This window comes from Dendrobates tinctorius, unplaced genomic scaffold (assembly GCF_039654945.1).
Source record: "Dendrobates tinctorius isolate UK_male_01 unplaced genomic scaffold, ASM3965494v1 ptg000025l, whole genome shotgun sequence".
NCBI lineage: Eukaryota > Metazoa > Chordata > Amphibia > Anura > Dendrobatidae > Dendrobates > Dendrobates tinctorius.
This window is the reverse complement of record NW_027361693.1, coordinates 19,280,844-19,296,678: the sequence shown is the minus strand read 5'-3', so window position 1 is coordinate 19,296,678 and position 15,835 is coordinate 19,280,844. Positions and strand designations below refer to the sequence as shown.

Sequence of the window (15,835 nt, the reverse complement as noted above, 5' to 3'; positions counted from 1 at the left end):
CCTCTGCCTATTCCTTTGAGGGGTATTGATGCTACTCCTTTGGCTGAGATTAAACCTCAGTTTTGGACCCAGGTGACAATGCGAGTTGCCCCAGACCACCAAGAAAATTGTAAATTTTTGGTGCTGCATAATTTGCATGATACTATTGTTCTGGGTTTTCCTTGGTTGCAAACTCATAATCCAGTTTTGAATTGGAAATCTGGGTCTGTGGTGAGTTGGGGTTGTCAGTGTGTTCTTAGGGACGCTCCTGTTTTCTCCACCTCTCCTCAGTCTCATGATATTCCTGATTATCTAGCCGATTTTTCTGATGTATTTAGTGAGAGCAAGTCTGCGTCTTTGCCTCCTCATAGGAATTATGACTGTGCAATTGAGTTGATGCCTGGGTGTAAATTTCCCAAGGGTCGGCTTTTCAACTTATCAGTACCCGAACATGATGCTATGCGATCCTATATTAAGGAGTCATTGGAGACGGGTCATATTAGACCATCATCGTCACCTTTAGGTGCTGGGGTTTTTTTTGTGGCCAAGAAAGATGGTTCATTAAGATCGTGTATTGATTATCGCTCCCTTAACAAGATGACTGATAAATATCAGTACCCGGTACCTCTGATGTCTGATTTATTCTCCAGAGTTAAGAGTGCCTGCTGGTTTACTAAGCTTGACCTCAGGGGGCGTATAATCGTATTCGCATCAAGCACAGGGATGAATGGAAGATGGCTTTTAATACTCCGGAGGGACATTTTGAGTACCTGGTGATGCCTTTTGGGCTCACTAATGCCCCTTCTGTCTTCCAGTCCTTTATGAATGATATTTTCTGTGACTTTGTGGATAAGTTTTTGATCATCTATCTGGATGATATTTTGATCTTTTCTAGTGATTGGGATTCTCATGTGGAACACGTCCGGACTGTGTTCTGGATTTTGAGGGAGAATTCCCTGTTTGTTAAGGGATCGAAATGCCTCTTTGGTGTACAGAGGATTTCTTTTTTCGGATTTATCTTATCTCCATCGACTATTGAAATGGACCCGTCCAAGGTACAGGCCATTTATGATTGGGTTAAGCCTACTTCTTTGAAGGCCCTCCAGAAGTTTCTGGGTTTTGCTAATTTCTATCATAAATTTATAGGTAATTTTTCTGGTATAGTCAAACCACTGACTGATCTGACCAAGAAGGGCGCTGATTTGCTGAATTGGTCTCCTGAGGCTATCTCAGCATTTCAGGAGATTAAGCAGAGATTTACTTCAGCTCCAGTTTTACGGCAACCTGATATCTCACTTCCATTTCAGGTGGAGGCAGATGCTTCTGAGATTGGTGCAGGAGCTGTTTTGTCCCAAAAAGACCCTGTGACTTCTAAGATGAATCCCTGTGCCTTCTTTTCTCGAAAGCTCTCCCCATCTGAACGCAACTATGATGTGGGGAATTGGGAATTGTTGGCCATGAAGTGGGCATTTGAGGAGTGGAGACATTGGTTGGAGGGAGCTAGACATCAAGTTGTGGCCCTCACTGATCACAAGAATTTGATTTATCTGGAGTCGGCCAAATGCTTGAATCCTAGACAGGCTAGATGGGCCTTGTTTTTCATGCGTTTTAAATTTGTGGTTTCTTTTCTTCCGGGGCACTAAGAATGTTAAGGCAGACGCCCTTTCTAGGAGTTACTTTGCTGATTCTCTTAGTGTGACCGAGCCTACTACCATCTTAGGTGAGGGGGTAGTTCTTTCTGCCATTTCGCCTGATTTGAGACGCTCCCTGGAGGAATTTCAGGAGGATAAACCTGAGCATTGCCCTATGGGAAAATTGTATGTTCCTGACCAGTGGAGAAAGAGAGTGATGTCTGAAATTCATTGCTCCGCATTGGCTGGTCATCCAGGTATTTTTGGTACCAGAGATTTGGTGAGTCGGTCCTTTTGGTGGCCTGCCTTATCTCGTGATGTCAGGAATTTTGCACAGTCCTGTGGGACTTGTTCTCGGTCTAAACCCTGTTCTTGTTCTAGTTAGTTGCTGATGCCCTTGCCGGTGCCCAAGAGGCCATGGACCCATATCTCAATGGATTTTACTTCTGATCTTCCTGTCTCTCAGAGAATGACTGTTATCTGGGTGATTTGTGATAGATTTTTGAAGATGGTCCATCTTGTACCACTCCCAAAGTTGCCATCTTCCGCTGAGTTGGTGCCCTTCTTTTTACAACAGGTGGTTCGGTTACATGGGATTCCTGAGAACATTGTGTCGGACAGAGGAGTCCAGTTTGTTTCCAGATTCTGGAAAGCCTTTTGTTCCAATCTGGAAATTCAGTTATCCTTCTCCTCCGCGTTTCATCCCCAGACCAATGGACAGACTGAGAGAACAAACCAGACCTTGGAGTCTTATTTGAGATGTTTTATATCTGCTGATCAGGATGATTGGGTCTCATTTTTGCCCTTGGCCGAATTGCCACTGAACAATAGAGCTAGTTCTGCCACTTTGATGTCACCCTTTTTCTGTAATTTTGGGTTTCATCCTCGATTCTCTTCAGGGCAAGTGGAATCTTCGACCTGCCCAGGTGTGGACACTGTGGTTAAGAGAATGCAGCAGATATGGGACCAAGTGGTGGATAAGTTGTCACTCTCTCAGGAAAAGGCCCAGCAATTTTCCAACCGGCATAGGACCATTGGTCCCCGGTTTAAAGTGGGTGATATGGTTTGGTTGTCATCTAAGAATATTCCTATAAAGGTTGTATCTCCTAAATTTAAGCCAAGATTTATTGGTCCTTATAAGATTTTGGAAATTCTTAATCCTGTTTCATTTTGATTGGCTCTTCCAGTTACGTTCAAGATCCATAACGTATTTCACAAATCTCTGTTGAAGAGGTTTGTTGAGCCAGGGTTCCTATGGCAGCACCTCCTGACCCTGTGTTGGTTGAAAGCAATGTGGAATATGATTTAGAGAAAATATTGGATTCTCGTTTGGTTAGACGGAGACTCCAGTATTTGGTCAAATGGAAGGGTTATGGTCAGGAGGATAATTCTTGGGTCTCTGCCTCCTATATTAATGCAAATAGATTAGATTGGTTCGTGCTATTCACCGGGCCCATCCTGATCGGCCTGGTGGCGTGGATGAGGGTTCGGTGACCCCTCCTCAGGGGGGGGTACTGTTGTGAGTTCATTCTCTGGTTCACCAGTTGTGAGTTCTCCTTCCAGACTCCCTCTAGTGGTAACAGGAGGTAGTGAGGCTGATTTGATTGGTGGAGATCTGCCACCTGAGAACGAGGATGACAAATGGACCTCAGGAATCTCAGATTGGATTTAAGACAGCCGATGCCCTATTCAGTTGCCGGTGATTCCTTCTGGCTTGTCTGCTCTTTGTTTTCAGCTCTGTTCCAGTCATCTAAAGCTAAGTTTTTCTGCTAATGTTCACACTTGATTTTGTTGGTCTCTTCAGTTTTTTTGTGTTCAGCCAGCCCCGGCTGGGGGCTGTGCTGAATTTCCACTCTTATTTATCAGTATTTTGCCAATTTGCTTTTTATCCCTTACTAGTTTGGTCTCTTTTTGCTCTGTCTCAGAATATTTCAGAGTGCTGATATAGTGGGAGAAGTCTAGTGACTTCAGGGTTAATTTTGCTATCAGAAGTGTTGGACATTATTTTGTAGGGTTTCGGGAAGATTGCAGACAGTGTCTTTCCTTTCCTCTCCTTTCTAGTTAGTTTGGGCCCCATCGTTTGCTCAGCCTAATTTCCTACCTGTGTTTGTGTTTTCATCTTGTTTCACCATCAATACATGTGTGGGGGCTGTCTATTCCTTTGGGGTCTGCTCTGGGGCAGTTAGTTTTCCCTTTTCTTGCTTTAGGCTTATTTAGTCCTCCGGCCGTGACGAGGCATCTAGGTTCATTGTAGGCATGCTCCACGGCTGCTGCTTGTTGTGTGGTAAGGTTAGGGATCTGCAATCTGCATAGTTACCAACCTCTCTGGTTTTTCTGGGCTTAGCATGTTTAGGTTTTTTCCTCCTCGGTGACCCATTCATAACAACCAGCTATGTGTGCACTCTTGGTCAGGACTTTAAGCTGTAAATAGGCCATCGATCCTGTACAGTGAACCCTAGGGCTTGTTTGCCATGGTAAGCCCAGGGCTAGAGTGATTACTGAACTGAAGATGCAGCACAGAGGATCAGGCAGCAGGCAGTGAGCAGCAGGGATGGCCGGAGGTGAGCAATAAGGTATTTTTTTCAATTTGCTGGCCTTTTCATGGCCAGAAAGTGGACAGCTGCATGTGGCTGCCACTTTGCTGAATTAGTCACAATATATTCCACCAACGCACACACATGATATATTTCATTACAATTGTAATAAGAACTAAGTCAGTGTGATGGACCGTAGTGTTGGAGACACCAAAACATTGTCAAGAAAAAACAGTTGCCAAATTCAAAAAAGATGTACTAGTCCAAAAATAGTAGTGTAATTCAGTCAAATATTTATTAGTTAAAATTCATACAAAAAATATATATAGATCTACATAGGAAATGGCAGGAGGGAATGATGGAACATTTGTGCAAGAATAATGCTGTACATAAAGGGCTGCACAATCCCCCTAAGACCCAGATACAAGAAGCAAAAGTAACAGGCAGGGCTAGAGTGATTACTGAACGGAAGATGTAGTGATATGGAAGCACAGAGGATCAGGCAGCAGGCAGTGAGCAGCAGAGATGGCCGGAGGTGAGCAATAAGGTAATTTTTTTTATTTACTGGCCTTTTCATGTCCAGAAAGTGGACAGCTGTGTGTGGCTGCCACTTTGCTGAATTAGTGCAGAGCTAAATCCACAAATATATATATTCTACAGAACCCAGATTTTTGAATCACAGAAAAACAGTATAACAATTGCATAAAAATACTCTGTTGTAAAAAAGTAACAGTAAACAGCAAGTGCTAGTAAAAAGATGACAACAAAACAGGGTATTTGGTTGATACTTTTTTTTTGCAAAAAATGTATACTAAGCCGCTCTACCAAACTTCAAGTTATACCCATATCAGAGCAGTGCCTAGCTGATATATTTAAAAACCTGAACATGTGTATAGTACCGATATGAGCAGGATTCAGAATGGTAATGTCCAATGTGGACATGCTGTAGAAGAAGTCTTATATGTGCATGGCCCACAAGGGAGGGGTGGAGACCTCCCTAATCTTGCAAAAACAAGGAACCGATTGAATATAAACACATGGGCCATGCACACAGTGAACAAGTCTGTAGGACAATGCTCACGCCACCAAAAGACTGAAACACAGAAAAACACAGTATAACAAACATATAAAAATACTCTGTTGTAAAAAAAGTTGCAGTAAACATCAAGTGCTAGTAAAAAGATGATAACAAAATAGGGTATTTGGTTGATATGTTTTTTTGTAAAAAATATATACTAAGCCGCTGTACCAAATGTCAAGGTATACCCATATCAGAGCAGTCCTAACCAATGCATTTAAAAACCTGAACATGTGTATAGTACCTATATGAGCAGGATTCAGATTTTTGTAAAATTTGATTAGAATTAAATTTCATTTTGTTGTGTAAATGGTCCCTTATGTTTTATATAAATTCTGTAAACTTTTGCAACTAAGAAACCTTGAAAGCAGTGTATGCAGAGTACACATGTAGAACTATGGTTTTTGACATTTCTAAAAAGGCATCTTCTATAGTGTGCATTGTCTTAGCAATTAAATTGTGCTTCACTTTTTCAATAGTAAGGGAAAGACTGGATAATTCCTAGTGGAAATCAAAAACACTGGTGTAATGAGAGAAAGGTCACAAATTCTGAAAACATTTTTGTTTGCAGCCAAAACAAGATTTTACTTTAAAAAAAGGTTTTAAAGACATTTACAGAATTCCTGAAATTGCAAAATGTGCTTTAAAGAGCTTAAAAGGGTCTAGTCGGCTTCTTTAAACTCCCTAATATCACTGGTGATTATTTTGCATATCTACTTCTCAGGAAGCCTATTTTATCAACGTATATTGAAAAGAAATCTTGGAACATGCAGAACTGCAGTCAAATCAGCAAACCTTCTGTCCTCTGCATTGTGAAGTGTATGAATAAGTTGTGCATAAAAGGCAATGTATTATGATAGTTAAAATTGTAAAAAAATTATATTTTGACTTTCTTTTCAAATTTTTATCTGTTAGATTTACACATACAGTTGTGTGAAAAAGTGTTTTCCCTTCCTGGTTTCCTATTCTTTTGCATGCTTGACACACTTACTGTGTTTCGAATAACCAAGAAAATTTAAATATTAGAAAAAAGATTACACAGTTAAACACAAAATGCAGTTTTTAAAAAAGGCCTTTATTATTAAGGAAAAAAAGAAATCTAAACCTACAGGGTCCCGTGTGAAAAGTGATTGCCCTCTAAAGCTAATAACTGGTTGGACCACCCTTAGCAGCAACAACTGCTATCAAGCATTTTCGATAACTGGCAATGAGTCTTTTACATTGCTCTGAAGGAATTTTGGCCCACTAATCTTTACAGAACTGTTGTAACTCAGCCACATTACAGGGTTTTTGAGCATTAATTACCTTTTGAGGTCATGCCATATCATCTCAATTGGAAAAAGGTCAGGACTTTGACAAGGCCACGCCAAAGTCTTAATTTTGCTTTTGTCCAGCCATTCAGAGTGTTGTGTTTTGGATAATAGTTCTTCTGCATAACCCAAGTGCGCTTCAGCTTGACATTATGAACAGATGGCCGGACATTCTCCTTCAGGATTTTTTTGGTGAAAAGCAGATTTCATGTTTCCTTTTACCACAGAAAGTCTTCCAGGTCCTGAAGCAGCAAAACAACCCCAGACCATCACATTATCACCACCATATTTTATTGTTATTATGATGTTCCTTTTCTGAAATGCTTTGTTACTTCTTTGCCAGATGTAATGAGACATGCACATTCCAAATGTTCCACTTTTGTCTCATCAGTATTCTCCCAAAAGTCTTGGGGATCATCAAGAGGTTTTCTGGAAAAACTCAGATGTGAATTTATATTCTTATTTCTCAGCAGTGTTTTTGTTTTGAAATTCTGACATACATGCCATTTTTGCCCAGACTCCTTGTAATGGTGGAGTCATGAACACTGACCTTAACTGAGGCAAGTTTGGCCTGTAGTTATTTGGATGTTGTTGTGGGGTCTTTTGTGACCTCTTGAATGAGTCATCGCCCCTCTCTTTGGGTAATTTTGGTTGACCTGCCACTTGTGGGAAAGTTCACCACTGTTCTATGTTTTCACCATTTGTGGATCATGGCTGTCACTGTAGTTTGCTTCAGTCCAAAAGCTTGAGAAATATCTTTATCACCTCTTCCAGATTGATAGATCTCAATTACTTTGTTTCTCATTTGTTGCAGAATTCCTTTGGATAGCAACATGATGTCTAACTTTTAAGGATCTTTTGGTCTACTTCACTATGTCAGGTAGGTCTTATTTAAGTGATTTCTTGATTAAGAACAGTTGTGACAGTAATCAGGCTTGTGTGTGGCTAGGGAATTTGAACTCAGCTTCCCAAAGATGTGACAGACCATAGTTAATTTATGTTTTAAGGGGGGAGGCAGTAACTTGTTCACATGAGGCTCTATAGGTTTGGATTTCTTTTTCCCTTAACAATTAATACCTTCATCTAAAAACTGAATTTTGTGTTTTCTTTGCCCAGAATTTTAATTTATTTGGTTATCTGAAACATTTACATGTGAGAAACATGCAAATGAAAATGAAATCAGAAAGGCAGCAAACACTTTTTCATACATCTCTGTCCCGAAAATATATTCCTAACTAGTGCCTAAATCAGGATAGACGCCCAGGCATTAGAGATGGCATGAATCATTTCTCTGTGCTTGGTCAAGCGGCAAAGTCATTAATTTATGACCATTGGATGACTGTTTCTGCAAACTGATCATTACCTGATAGCATCCCTGACTTCTCCTTTAATTATCTGGTGTGACACCACATGGGTATCACACTCAAGTAATGACGTTGTACAGTGCCAGTTAATCAAAAGAAGAGCTGAAAATGCTAGTAGATGGGAGGTGATTCCCAGGGCTCTAATTTGACATCCACAATGGACAAGTTCCTGTGAATTAATTCACACTATCTCTAGTAGACGTTTATCCAACATAGGGACCCATTGCAAAAAACTGCATTTTTTACGGTGGCCCATATATATGGGAAAAAATAGTCTATTTCCTTTTCCAATATGGTTGAACAAATGGTCTGTAGATATACAGTATACTGAACAGATGGAGTCCAATAGAACATTCTTTTGACATCTATCTGCTAAATGATATATTGTGTGTATCAGGATGTCAGGAAAAGCTCCCAAGTTAAAATATGTGCACTTAACCTGCTGCTCATGCAGACTATGATTTTAATGGTCCGAATGCAATTCAACAAAACATTGGGTCACACTCGGACCATTGTTAGTCTATCGTTGCCTGCACATATCTGATTTTTTCCTTTGACAGAGTCTGTCCGGGGAATAAACTGTTGGCTGTCTGAGTTTGATCTAATATTCTGATCGCACTCGGTCATGCATGTTTATAAGTGCATGTAAAACATCGGTCTGCTCCAATTTTCACAGACTGACAAGATGGAGAAGATGTAGAAATGTTTATCCTCCATCTTCTCCTCATCCAAGAGAATCGGATCACACTAAGATAACACTGACTAAACTCTCAGAGAGTGATTTGCATAATTGCCTCAATTATCTAGCATAAGAGAATTTATGCTCATGTGACACTAGCCTCATATGGTTGTATTTAAAATGATTCAATCATGACAATACTGAATGTTCAAAGCGAACAATGAAAATTTTGATTTTGGTTCAGAAAATATAATCGGATTAAGATAAACAATAATATTGCTGTAACGAATGGAAGCGGAGGCACAGATGTTAAAGAGGACATTCATTTATTACTACTTTTGTTGGACCACGGACTGGGGGGTTACGAAGGGGGCGTGACTATGCGAGCCCCAGACACCCGTAGCAAGACCCCTCGAACAGGATCAGATTGGGATATCTAGGAGGTGCAGGTGCTACCTCCAGTTAGACCCCAGACATGTGGAAGCTGGCCCAGTGGGACAGGAGATCAGGCAGGGATAACAGGTAGCATTGCACTTGACAGGCAGGAAGTGGCTGCACGGAATGGAGCTTGTACAGGCAGTACTGATGTCATCCTGAGTAACGAAGTGGCGGACAGCTGAGCAGGAAGACACTTGCACAGGTAGCACTGATATCGTACTGGGTACAGAGTAGAGAGCTGCAGGAAGTCTGAGAAGAAAAATGGTATTAGCTGGGTACTGACAGAACACTGGCAGATCACAGCAGAACACTGACACAACAGAACACTGAACCGGAAACAAGCAACAGGAACCACTTGTTGCTCTGGCTCCCTCTCTATGGCAGAGGGGCCAGAAATAGTGCACACAAAGATATCATTGGTTAAACACATTTTGAAAAATGTGCGCTGTCTCTTTTAGAGACCGAGAGCGCGCGCACGACCTTAGTCTCATACCCGGGGATGTGCTAGCCGCGCGCCAGGAAGCAGGAGTAGAGGCAGAGTGGAAGAAAGCAGACTGAACGAGAGGACACCAACGTTGACCCCGCAGAGGTACGGGAACCACAGTAGGGGAACGGGGACCCCGACGAGAACCCCTCTTGCGGGCACGGGTGTTACACTTCTGATGAAATGTTGCACTGTAGCAGAACTTTTCTATGCAATTCTTTTTAGGAAGAATATCTCAGTAATATTCGATATGTTGTGCCATAGAGGCTCTATTGGGTGAGAATAACTATCGATCCATATTATAGTTGTACAGACTCAGTTTAGCACTAAAAAGCCTCTTCCCTATGTCTAAGCAATATGTATGAGCTACTACTCATTTAATCTGCATTTTTTTATATTTTGCTATTGCTGTGGAAATTCAGGCCACAGACATTTATGGTATGAATGAATGAACTCTAATGCAGTGACATGCATTATAAGGAAGTGTCAAATAAACTGTTATCATACAATAGATATACATTGGATATGTACAGTACATGAAGTAACTCTTATGCAGCATATTAATATATGGACATAATAATTAATAGCAACATACAGTTTTTAATAAAGATCTATACTGTCTTTAGGGTTTAATAAACCTCTTTTTGCATCGGGTTCGTCTTCAGCAATTCTTTAGCACAAGCTTAATATTCATTTTGGGTCAATCTATATTGATTCCATTTAGTTATAGATGATTTACTTACAAAACCATTTTCTCTAATTACTGTTTGTAGAATTAAAGATCTCCTAGCGCATCCTTCCATAGTCAGTCATTTTACAAATGTCTGTAATTAATTATATTATATGCCCATCTGTTTACCTGTGGTTTTTTGCCATAGGTCTTTGGTTTTTATAAATGTCTTATTCCATGCATAAAGTTCAGTCTTTTTAATAGTAGGAGAGCTAACACTACTGTGTTATGAGTGCTCCATATGGTTTCTACTCCTTGTCTAATATTAATCATTTGGTTGTATCAAGAGAACTGCTTTTGCCTACATTTTTTTCCACATGGGTAGCGCAAAATAAATATGTGCCATTTTGACAAATTATTTCTTCAGCATATTAAACTCTTTCAGGACAAAGGCTTTTTCATACCTGAATATCAAAACCAAAATTCCACCTTATAAAATAATATATTCTAAAGGTGTTTCTTTTTATTATTTTTAATACTGGGAATTTTACACCTTGCATTGAGTGAGACATAGCCATAGATCCTTAGCCACTTCACCACCTTGGTTTTTTTTTGTTCTTGAGTTTTCATTTTTTTCTTCCCTTCTTCCCAGGGCCACAACTTTTTTTTATTGTTCCATAAATATACCCATATAACGTATAACGGCTTGTTTTTTTTGCGATATGAGAACTTGAAAATGGGAAAATAATTCAAAGTGCAGTGAAATTGCAAAAAAAAGTGCAATTCCACAATTTTTTTTTTTTTTACCATTTTTCAATAAATGCTAAAACTGACCTGCCATTATGATTTCCCAGGTCAATGCAAGTATGTAGATACCAAACATGTATAATTTCTTTTTTATTTAAGTGGTAAAAAAAAACAAAATATTGCCATTTTCCGAGAGCCAGAGCATCTCCATTTTTCTTGATCTGGGTCTGGGTAAGGGCTTATTTTTTGGGTGCCTGGCTGATGTTTTTATTGATACCATTTTGGTGTAGATACAGCCTTTAAACTGCCCATTGCTGCATTATAATCCATGATGAGGTGACCAAAAAAATGTATTTCTGGCGTTTTTATTTTTTTCTCGCTATGCAATTGGATTAATTATTTTTATATATTGATATTTTGGGTGAATCAAAAAGTGATGATACTAAACTTGTGTATTTTTATTTTGCTTTGTTTTTGAATGAGGCAAATGGGGGTGATTTAAACTTTTTTAATATTTTTAAAACTTTTTTTACTTTTTACTGGCTTCAATCATCTCCATGGGATACTAGAAGTTGTAATCTTCTGATGGCTTGTGCTGCACATAGAAGGGCTATGTGTAGCAGAAAAGCTCATGTGCTATGAGCAGGAACCAATGGGTGGTGCTCGTAGCAGTACGGCGATGACAACCACAGGGGTCTTCTGTGGATCCTGGGTTGCCATGCCAACCCATCAGCAACCTGCTGTAATATGACACAGGTGCTGATGGGCAAAGCTTGTGATGCACTTCTGGCGTGATCAAGTTAATTTCCACTCTCAGAGATGGACAACAACATTTAACATGTTAACAGCAGAGGGTGGATTATGATTCCCCCCACGGCTGTTAGGTTCACATGTCAACTGATGAAATGAGCTGACATGTGCTTGAAAATTTGCAGGCTCATTGACAGAGCCTGCATAAAACAGGGAGAGGCGACCTTGGTTGTACCTATATATCCAAGGGGTTAATGTGATACCAAAACAATTTTTCATATTATTTTTTTCTTTAGATAAGAAAACAGTTGCAAAAATTTGAAAAATTGAAATTCGTTTCTTTTCCTGTCTATAATTTCATTACTTTAATTAAAATAAATTGTTCATGAAACAAGAGGGGATTATAGGGAGAAAAATGGAAAGCGCAAGCTTCTAAGTGTAGTAGTTATTTATAAAAGGTATATACTCAGTGTGAATACACTCACCCATTTGGTGTCTTGAGATACTGCATGTAGATCCAGTCCCTGGATCACTCCATTCCTCTTTCCATTCAAAGATCTGGGAACTAGTGAGAGCACTTGACAGTGCTTTCATAGGTTATAACACTTGGTGAATGTTTTTCCCAGCAATATGCGCTCCTGAAGGATGATGATGGAACTTGATATTTAGATTCAAGGATGATTTTTATTTTTAATTCAAAACAGAATACAACAGGTTTCGACTGCTAAGAGTCTTCCTCAGGTATAATGTCAAGAATATAAACGGATCAGTCTGAATACATTTTATAGCATATCTCCCTGCATGTGGTTTTGGGTGGGGGCTGAAAGGTCTGTACAGTGCCCATTTCAATGCCAAAAACATCAATTCTTATTACTGAAGCTTGTCAACCTTAATTTACTTCATAATAATAGTTACGCATTGAAAACTTGGGCATATTTGGCTAAAGTTGTGGGGGGGTAGGGCTGGCCCCAGGTTTTCATGTGCCCTGGGCCACAGAGTGTCAGTGCGCCCCTTTAACACATACCACAACTCATGATGCTCCGATATGGCACAGAAATATAGGTATAGTAGAATTACAAATACTTCACTGCTTACATGACATGACTGATCTATTATAAATTGTACAATAGCTCAAAAAAGGACAGTATATTACTCCATACAGTGTTATGGCCACCACATTGTGCGCCAAACAGAAAAATGAGCCCCATATATTTCTCCATACAGAATAATTGGTCACATATAATGTTCCATACAGTATATGATGAGCTCCACATAATGCTCCAGAATATGATGGGCCTTATGGATGATGCTCCAGTGTATGATGGGCCCTAATAATGCTCCATATATAATGGGCCCAATTTCTAATGCTCCAGTGTATCATGTGCCCCATAGATGCAGCTCCAGTGTCTGATCTGCCCCATTTATAATGCTCCAGTATATGATGGGCCTCATGGATGATGCTCCAGTGTATGTTGGGCCCTAATAATGCTCCATATATATTGGGCCCCATTTCTAATGCTCCAGTGTATAATGTGCCCCATAGATGCTGCTCCAGTGTCTGATCTGCCCCATTTATAATGCTCCAGTATATTATGGGCCTCATGGATGATGCTCCAGGTATCCAGGTACCGATGCAGCTATTCGACTAGCACTATAGCTATTCAGATAAGCACTTAGCCGAAGCTATTCGATCAACCCTAATAGTGATATTGAATATGTGTAACATGCCCCACTTACACTAAATTCTATGATGATGGAGAATAAAGGTCCAAATATATATTTTAGTTTATCCCCCACTGCAAGCTGCTCTGCAAATGCTATAATAGCTATGCACAAAATCTATAAGTTAGTGTTGGAACAGATTGGGCAAGTCTGGATAGACAAAACGTGCTGGTAATTATTTATATTGATTAAGTATTATTTGGCATGACATTATTGCATATTGCAAATGTTATACTTTCCTAGACCATTATATTAAGTGGAAAGGTAAAATATTCTGTACATTAATTGGACACCAAAATGCCAATTAACCCATTCACAACAGTTTAACTATGTTTACACCTTTGGCCTTGTCCCTGCATTTTAGAGCTGATCTAATCAGCCATCAAGTGCCTCTAGCAACTGAGATCCACCTGCAGCTGTTAACAAGCGAAGACAGGAAGCGTGTTATTTATTGAGCCCGAACCCATGATAGCAGGGTGCCAATGGGATGTCATAAAAAACTGGGTGTCTGCTGAAGACCCCTGTGCCTGTCATTAAAAATGTAATATGATTGGATATTATTCTGTTTGCTATATATAGCAGTGCTGAAGCCCTGCAATGTGTAACACATGCTGTCTGACAATAGCAGCTTCAAGTCTAGCAACGGGACTACTAATACAGGAAAGACTAAAAATAGTTTAAAAAATATACAAAAACCCACAAAAGTTCAAATCACTCCCCATAGCCCAATTAAAAATAAAACTATTAAAAACAATTGATGTAGCTGCATTCACTCTGATCTATCAAAAATATAAAATACATTAATCTGATCGGTAAAACGAGAAAAAAATCTAAACGTTAGAATTACGCTTTTTTGGTTGCCGCAACATTTTAATAAAATGCAATAAAAGGAGATCAAAACATTGTATCTATCTCAACAAGGTATCAGTAAAAACCAGCTCAGCATGCAAAAAATAAGCCCTCACACTGCCCCGGAGCTTAAAAAATGAGAATGTTATGGGTATCACAAAATGGTTACAAAAGCAATTTTGTTTTTCAAATTTCTGAAAATATGTTCACCACTTAAATACAAAAAATGATACATGGTTGGTATTTGTGCACTCATGCTAACCTAATGAATTATATTGCAGTTTTTTTTGTTTTTTTTTAAATACATTTTGGAATTGCACTTTTTTTGCAGTTTCACCGCACTTGGAATTTGTTTCCCATTTTCCAGTACACTATGTGGCAGAATGAACGATGTTATTCAAAAGTACAACTTGTCCTGCAAAAAAGCAAGCCCTTATACGGCTATATGGCTGAAATGATAAATAAAAGTATAGCTCTTGGAATAATGGAAAATCGCCAGGGGGTGAAGGGGTTAATCAAGACTAGTGTTTTATAGACCAGCCTTCATGAACTGAAATCTGAAATAAAATGCACCAGATTCATTAACCCCTTCACGACTTATGACGTATAGGTATGTCATAGCTTGTGGCCCTGCACTCCATGTGGGCTGTGGCGCTGAGCCCGCATGTTCTCCTGCACTTGACAGCTGATTTCATACTGCAAAATCATAATGACCATAGAAGTCATAACGGCAGGTAATTTTTAGCATTTAGTGAACAAGGTAAAAAAATAAAATAAAAAAATTGTAGAATTTCCCCTTTTTTTGTAATTTCTCTGCAATTGGATTTATTTTCTTGCTTTCCAGTGCACAATATGGTAAAACCAATAGTGGTTTTCAAAACTACAAATGGCCCCACAAAAAACAAGCCCTCACATGGCTATGTTGTTCAAAAAATAAAAAAGTTATGGCTTTGTAAAGAAGGGAAGCAAAAAAAGGAAGCACAAAAACGGAAAACCCCAAGGTTGTGAAGGGATTGAAGGGGTTAATAATAATGAAGCAATTCTTTGTAAAGGACTAAGGAAAAGTAACATATTTTTCAAATTTAAATCATTTTCAAAATTAAATAATTTTTCTATTACAGGCAGGTAATTTTAGACTTTGTCCAGCAGCAGGTTTCTCCTGCGTTGTTGTTTTTTTCTATAGTAAATGATTTATGCACATTTTGGTTCTTAATTTTTTTCATAAAACTGCATTTTAACAGCTTCATCTCGGCTGTAAACCCCCAATTTAATAAATTTAACCCATTCAGCAGTCTATCAACCCTTTCACGTCACAGCCTTTTTTTTTTGCGTTTCTGTTTTTTGCTCCCCTTCTTCCCAAAGGCATAACTTTTTTATTTTTCCATCAATATGGCCATGTGAGGGCTTGTTTTTTGAGGGACAACTTGTACTTTTGAACAATTCTATTGTTTTTACCATATCACATACTGAGAAGCTAGAAAAAAGTTCCTAATACAGTCAAGTTGCAAAAAAAGTGTAATTCTGCAAAAGTTTTTTTGATATTTTTTTGCCGTATTCACCAACTGCTAATACTGACCTGCTATTATGATTCTCCAGCTTG

The 15,835-nt window shown here is 39.1% G+C and overlaps 1 protein-coding gene across 3 annotated transcripts in view; it reads left to right on the top strand.

Moving 5' to 3' along the window:
- Window positions 1-15,835, top strand: part of LOC141084631 (cadherin-10-like) — an 879,938-nt gene that overhangs the window by 225,958 nt on the left and 638,145 nt on the right. For 2 of the 3 annotated variants that reach the window (XM_073569455.1, XM_073569457.1), the window contains exon 2: window positions 7,347-7,412. The exons of the other annotated variant lie outside the window; for it this stretch is intronic. The gene's annotated coding sequence lies outside the window, so the exon portion shown is untranslated. The remainder of the gene's footprint in view (window positions 1-7,346; window positions 7,413-15,835) is intronic. 3 annotated transcript variants of the gene reach the window in all.